At 33.1% G+C, this 7335-nt stretch overlaps 1 non-coding gene across 1 annotated transcript; it reads left to right on the forward strand.

Annotated features, from left to right (window-relative positions):
- Nucleotides 1–447: 447 nt before the first annotated feature.
- LOC132025251 (U6 spliceosomal RNA) lies at nucleotides 448–550 on the forward strand. Its single transcript, XR_009406510.1, has one exon. It is a non-coding gene; the product is annotated as a U6 spliceosomal RNA (small nuclear RNA).
- The last annotated feature ends 6785 nt before the right edge of the window (nucleotides 551–7335 follow it).

The following is a 7335-nucleotide window of genomic DNA, read 5'->3' on the forward strand; positions in this document are numbered from 1 at the left end:
ACAAGCCACTGCAATCAGTGCTACATTATGTTGCCTGAGCTCCAAGATCCCACTAACAGATATAAAACTGAATCATCTAATATCCATCTCCTATCAAAAACCATACTTATGAAAATAATAAAGGAATAAACAGAAGTGCTACCTATCTACTCCTTTCTGCCTAGACTAGGCTATATCTTTGAGTCAAATCAGAACCCTGGGAGCCTTTTTGATGATGATGATGATGATGAAGAAGAAGGAACATCTCAAGAACACATGATTGGATTCATAATAATCCTTGTTCATCATGCACTCATTATTCATCTAGGCATGGCTCACATTTTTTTAGTTAGTAAGTTAATTGCTTTTTGTAATGTGGTAAGTACCCAAAACAAGTAACAAATAGAACCTTGATAGAAAACCTACATATAACTTTTTTAAAAAGTAAAAAGAACTGTAATAAGAACTGTGCTTCCTTCAGCAGCACATATACTACAATTAGAATGATGCAGTGATTAACATGGCCCTGTGCAAGAATGACATGTAGGTTCATGAAGCATTGCATTTTTCCCCCACGATTCTTTAGTCTTTGAGTTTTCATTTTTTTCTCTTTCCTTTTCAACCCATTTCTAATTTTACCAACTCTTTTTTAAAGATCTTCTTTTGATTTTCAGTTTTACAGTTACAGTCTATCCTTTCATTGGATTTAATCCTGTGTGTGTGTATGTGCACGTGTACATACGTGTGCGTGTGTGTGTGTGTGTGTGTGTGTGTGTATATATATATATATATATATATATATGTTTTTCTTTCTTTATAGTTTGGGATGGAGTTTCTTCAAACAGACCAAAATACACCCAGAATCTAGTGTATGGGTCTGATCATATTCTCTTTTTTGCTTATTATTTTTCTTCTTCTTTTTGCTTTGTTTTGTTTTCTTAAAGTCTTTTTTAATTTTCATCTTTACAGTTATATTCTATCCTTTCAATATATTTAATTTTATTTTTGTATAGATATAAGTTTTTCTTTCTCTACAATTTTGAGATATAGTTTCTTCTAACAAACCAACCAAAATACACCCAGGATATAGTGTATTGCTCTGTTCTGTTCACCTGTCTGTTTACATTCCTTCTTTTTTTTCTCTCTTTTTTTGTTGTCTTTTAAATTTCATTTTTATGGTTACATTCTATCTTTCATTGTATTTAATTTTATTCTTGTACATATATAAGATTTTCTTCAAATTTTGGGATCCAGTTTTCTAACAAAAGGATCAAAATACATACAGGATCAAGTGTATTGCTCTAATCTGTTCACCTGTCTGATTATATTCTCTCTCTCTCTTTTTTTTTATTTTTTTTTTTTCGGTTTTGGGTCTCTTCTTATTTGTTTAGTGTGTATTTCTTTGGGATTGTTGTTGCCATTTTAGTATTTTGTCCTCTCGTTCATCCTTTCTTCCCTGGACAGAATGACATGATGGAAAAAATCAGCTCAAAAAAAAGAGTAGGGGCAGTACTGACTGTCAGTGACCTAATCAGTAGAGACAAAAGTAAGATGTCTGAACTAGAGTTCAGAATAACGATTATAATGATCCCAGCTGGGCTTAAAAAAAGCATAGGAGACAGTAGAGAATCCCTTTCTGGAGAAATAAAAGAAATAAAATATAATCAAGTCAAAATCAAAAAGGCTATTAATGAGGTACAATAAAAAAGGAGGCTCTAACTGATAGGAAAAAATGAGGCAGAAGAGAGAATCAGTGAAGTAGAATAACAAATGATGGAGATTAAAGAAGCTGAGAAAAATAGAGGTAAACAACTATGGATTACTAGGGGGGAATTCAAGAGATAAGTGATACCGTAAAGTGAAACAATATAAAGTAATTGGGATCCCAGAAGTAGAGGAGAGAGAGAAGGGCAGAGGTATTGGAACAAATTATAATCGAGAACCTCCCTAAACTAGGGAAGAAAACAGGCATCCAAGTCCAGAAGCCACACAGAACCTCCCTCAAAATCAATAAAAATGGATCAACACCCCAACATATCACAGTGAAACTTGCAAATCTCAGAGACAGAGAAAATTCTGAAAGCAGCAGCACAAGAGGTCTATAACCTACAAAAGTAGAAACATTATACTGGCGGCTGACCTATCCACAGAGACCTGGCAAGCCAGAAAGGACTGGCATGATAATCCAAGGTGCTAAATGAGAATAATATGCAGCCAAGAATATTTTATCCAATTAGGATCTCATTCATAATAGAAGGAGAGGTAAAAACCTTTCAGAACAAACAGAAACTAAAAGAACTTGTAATCACAAAACCAGGCCTACAAGAAATATTGAAAGGAATCCTTTAAGCAAAGATAGGGCGCAAAAGTAACATAACCAGAAAGGAACAGTAACAATATACAGAAATAGTAACTTTACGGGTAAAACAAAGGCACTAAATTCACATCTTTCAGTAATAACTCTGGATGTATATGGGCTAAATGCCCCCGATCAAAAGACACAGGGTATCAGACTGGATAAAAAAGCAAGAGACTCATTTAGACCCAAAGTCACCTCTGGTTTTAAAGTGAAGGGGTGATTTTGAAATAAATAAATGAATAAATAAATAAATGAATATTATATATATATATATACATATATATATATACACATACACATATTTATATTATACTATTATTATATAATATTATTATTGATGTGTTCTTTAATTTTGTTATTAATTGGCTTATATAATTGGCTGCTCCCATATTAAAGACATAAATATTTACAATTGTTAGATCTTGTTTGATAGACTCTTTAATATATATAATATATATTATATTCTAAATAATATATATTATTTAATATATGGTATATATGATATATATAATATATAATATAATATAATAATAGTAGAGGACTTTAAAACCCCACTCACTGCATAGATGTATCATCTAAGCAGAAGGTCAAAAAGGCAATGAGGGCTTTGAATGACACCCTGGACCACATGGACTTCATAGATATATTTAGAACATTCCATGCTAAAACAGAAGAATACACATTCTTCTTGAATGCACATGGAATATTCTCCAGAAGATATCACATACTGGTTCACAAAACAAGTCTCAAACAGTACCAAAACATTGGGATCATTCCCTGAATATTTTCAGACCACAATACTTTGAAACTGGAATTCAGTCACAAGAGGAAATTTGGAAAGATCTCAAATACATAGAGGCTAAAGAGCATCCTGCTGGGGCACCTGGGTGGCTCAGTGGGTTAAGCCTCTGCTTTAGGCTCAGGTCTTGATCTCGGGTCCTGGGATTAAGCCCTGCATTGGGCTCTCTGCTCAGCAAGGAGCCTGCTTTTCCCTCTCTCTGCCTGCCTCTCTGCTTACTTGTAATCTGTGCCTGTCAAATAAATAAATAAAATCTTTAAAAAAAAGACTTCGCCATCTTAAATAGAAAAAAAAAAAGAGCATCCTACTAAAGAAATGGGTCAACCAGGAAATTAAAGAACAGTTTTAAAAATTCATGGAAACAAATGAAAATGAAAACACAGCTGTTCAAAATCTTTGGGATGGAGCAAAGACAGTCCTAAGAGGGAAGCATATAGCAATATGAGTCTTTCTCAAGAAAAAAGAAAGGTCTCAAATACACAGACTAACCTGACACCTAAAGGAGCTGAAGAAAGAGCAGTAAATAAAGCCTAAACCCAGTAGGAGAAGAGAATTAATAAAGATTAGAACAGAAATCAATGAAATAGAAACCAAAAGAGCCGTAGAACAGGTAATGAAGCTAGGAGCTGGTTCTTTGGCAAAGAAGTCAAACACTCATTCTTTGCAGATGACATGATACTGTATGTGGAAAACCCAAAAGACTCCACCCCAAAATTTCTAGAACTCATACAATTTCTAGAACTCAGCAAAGTTACAGGATATAAAATCAATGCACAGAAATCAGTTGCATTTGTATACACTACCAATGAGACAGAAGAGAGAGAAGTTAAGGAGTCAGTCCCATTAACAATTGCACCATAGTTTATTCACTCTCTTATAAATAGATTTTGAGTTACTTCCAATTTTTAGCTATTATTTACAAACTGCAATAAATATTCTTGTGTAAGTCTTCTGTGAACAAAAATTTTGTATTGAATAATTACCTAGGTATGTAATTGCTAACTCATGGGATAATTTATTTTTTGTTGAGGTTTAATTGACATATAACATTGTGTTAGTTTTAGGAGTACAACTTAATGATTTGATATATGCATATATTATGAAATAATTACCACAATAATTCAAAATCTGTCACTATACACAGTTACAATTTTTTGTCTTGTGATGAGAACCTTTAAGATTTGCTGTCTTAGCAACTTTCAAATACAATATGGTATTGTTACCAGTAGCCACCATGCTGTATATTGCACCCCCAGGACTGACTTATCTTGTAACTGGAATTTCATATCCTTTGACCACCTTCATCCATTTTGCCCATCTGCCACCCCCAACTCTGGCAATCACCAATATGTTCTCTGCATCTATGAGTTTGTTGTTGTTGTTATTGTTGTTTTAAGATTCCACCTGTAAGTGAGATCATACAGTATTCAGTTTTGTCTGACTTACTTCACTTAGCCTAATACCCTCAAGGTCCATCCGGATTGTTGCAAATGGCAGGATGTTTTTTTCTTTCTCATGGCTGATTAATATTCCATTGTGTGTATTTGTGTCTATGGGGGGGATCAGTGGGTGGGAGTGGATAGGACATTTTCTTTCTTTATTCATCTGTCAGTGGACACTTAGTTTGTTTCCATGTCTTGCTTATGCAAATAATGTTTCAGTGAATGTGGAAGGGCAGAAATCTTTTGGAGATTGTGATTTTGTTTCCTTCAGATAAATACTCAGAAGTAGAATTGTTAGATTATATAGTAATTTTATTTTTAAATTTTTAAGGAAGCTGTTTGCTGGTTTCCCCAGTGGCTGCACCAATTTACATTCTGACCAACAATGCATTGAGGGTTCCTTTTTCTCCACATCCTTGCCAACACTTGCTATTTCTTATCTTTTTGATACTATTTTGCTATTTCTATCTTTTTGATTCTAACAAGTGTGAGGTGATACTTCATTGGGATTTTGATTCACATTTCCCTGATAATTAGTGTCGTTAAGTACCTCTTTATATACTTGTTGACCATATGTATGTCTTCTTTGAAAAGTGTCTATTCAGATTCTTTGTCCATTTTTTTAATTGGACTTTTTTCTATTGAGTTATATGAGTTATTTGTTTAAAATTTACATCCTGGATGTCAGAGGAGAGGGGGGAAGGATGGGTTAAATAGATGATGGAGATTAAGGACAATAATTGAGATGAGCACCGAGCATTGTATATAAGTGTTGAATCACTAAGTTGTATGCCTGAAACTGATACTATATTGTATGTTAACTAATTGCAATTTCAATTAAATTAAATTAATACATTAAATTTAATTAATAAATTTAATGTATAAATTTAATTTAAAAAATAAAATAAAATTTACCCCTTCCACATTTAAGTGTATAGTCCATTAGTCTTAAGTATATTCACATAAAACAGATCTCCAGCATTTTTTCATCTTAAAAAAAGTCTTTAAATACTTCCTTTCTTCCCCTTCCCTCCAGCCTTTGGGAACCACCATTCTACTTTTTTGTTTCCATGAATATGATAACTTTAGATACCTCATGAAAGTAGTATCATATAGTATTTGTCTTTTTATAATTGGCATATTTTACTAAGCATAACGTCTTCAGAGTTCATCCATGTTGAGGCATATGACAGGGTTTTGTTTGTTTGTTTGTTTTTTTCCTTTATAAAGCTAAGTAATGTTCTGTGGTGTGTGTGTGTGTGTGTGTGTGTGTGTGTGTGTGTGTGTGTATAGTGAAGGTATATATATCTCAGTATCCGTGGATAGATATTGATGCTGCTTCTACCTCTTTGCTTATTGTGCATAGTGCTACTATGAACATGGGTTTGCAAATATCTCCTCAGGATCTTGATTTTGGTTTTTTAGGATACATACTTAGTAGTGGAATTGCTGAAATTATACAGTAGTTTTATTTTTAATTTTTGAGAAACTGTCATACTGTCTTCCACAGTGATTATATCATTTTATGATCCCATCAACAGTGCATAAGGGTTCTAATTTATCCACATCCTCGCCAACATGGTATTTTCTGGGTTTTGGTTGTTTTTTTACATTGGTCATCCTACTGGGTGTAAGGTGAGAGGTTTGTCAATTTTATTGATCTTTTCAAAGAACCAGAACCAGTTCTTTACTTATTTTTCAATTTTATGGATTTCCTCTCTTACCTCTATTATTTTCTTTATTCTGCTTGTTTTAGGATTATTTTGCTCCTCTTCTCTAGGTTCCCGAGGTAAGAACATAGGTGTTCTTTATTTGAAACTTTTCATTTTCTCTACTGTATTCATTTTGTGCTGTAAATCTGCCTTTTAGCACTACTTTACCTGTGTCTAAGGAATTTTGATGTGTTGTGTTTTCATTTTTATTCAGTTCGATTCTTTTTTTTCCCCCTTTAGGACTTTCTGTTTGACTCGTGTATTCTTTAGAAGTGTGTTGTTTGGTTTCTAGCTGTTTGGAGATCTTTCTGTTACTTTTTATTATTGATTTCTACTTTGATTCTATTGTATCAGAGAATATACTATGTATGAATGCAGTGCTTTTGAACTTGTTGAGGTTTGTTTTACGGAATATGGTCTGTCTTGATATAGATACGACACTTGAAAAGAATGTGTAGTCTTTGTTGTTTGGTGATGTGTTCTATAACTGATATAAATTATGTGATTTATCTTCTTTAATGTGTTAACGTGTGAATTACATGGATTGATTTCCATATATTAAACTAACTTTTTATTGCTGGGATAAAACCCACTTGGTTATGATAATTTAATGTCTTTATATCTTGCTGGATTCAATTTGATAATATTTGTTTGGACTTTATGTCTATGCTTACAATGGGTATTTGTCTGTAATTTCCCTCGTATATATATATGCCCTTAGTTAGATGTGGTATTAGAGTTATATTGGCCTCATGAAATAACTTGAGAAGTGTTTCTAGCCTATAATTATATGAAAAAGTATGTAGAACATTAAAAATGCTATTTTATTAAATATTTGATAAAATCCCTTATGAGGTGCTTTGGATCTGAATTTTTCATTGTGGAAATTGTTTTAATTACAAATTCAAATTAATAAATAGATATGGAGGGGACCTTGGGTGGTTCAGTCAGTTAAGCATCTGCATTTGGCTCCGGTCATGTATCCCAGTGTCCTGGGATCTAGCCCCAGGATCCTAGAATCTTCTCCCTATCCTTCTGCCTTTT

The sequence above is a fragment of the Mustela nigripes genome, chromosome 9, assembly GCF_022355385.1.
Source record: "Mustela nigripes isolate SB6536 chromosome 9, MUSNIG.SB6536, whole genome shotgun sequence".
Taxonomy (NCBI): Eukaryota; Metazoa; Chordata; class Mammalia; order Carnivora; family Mustelidae; genus Mustela; species Mustela nigripes.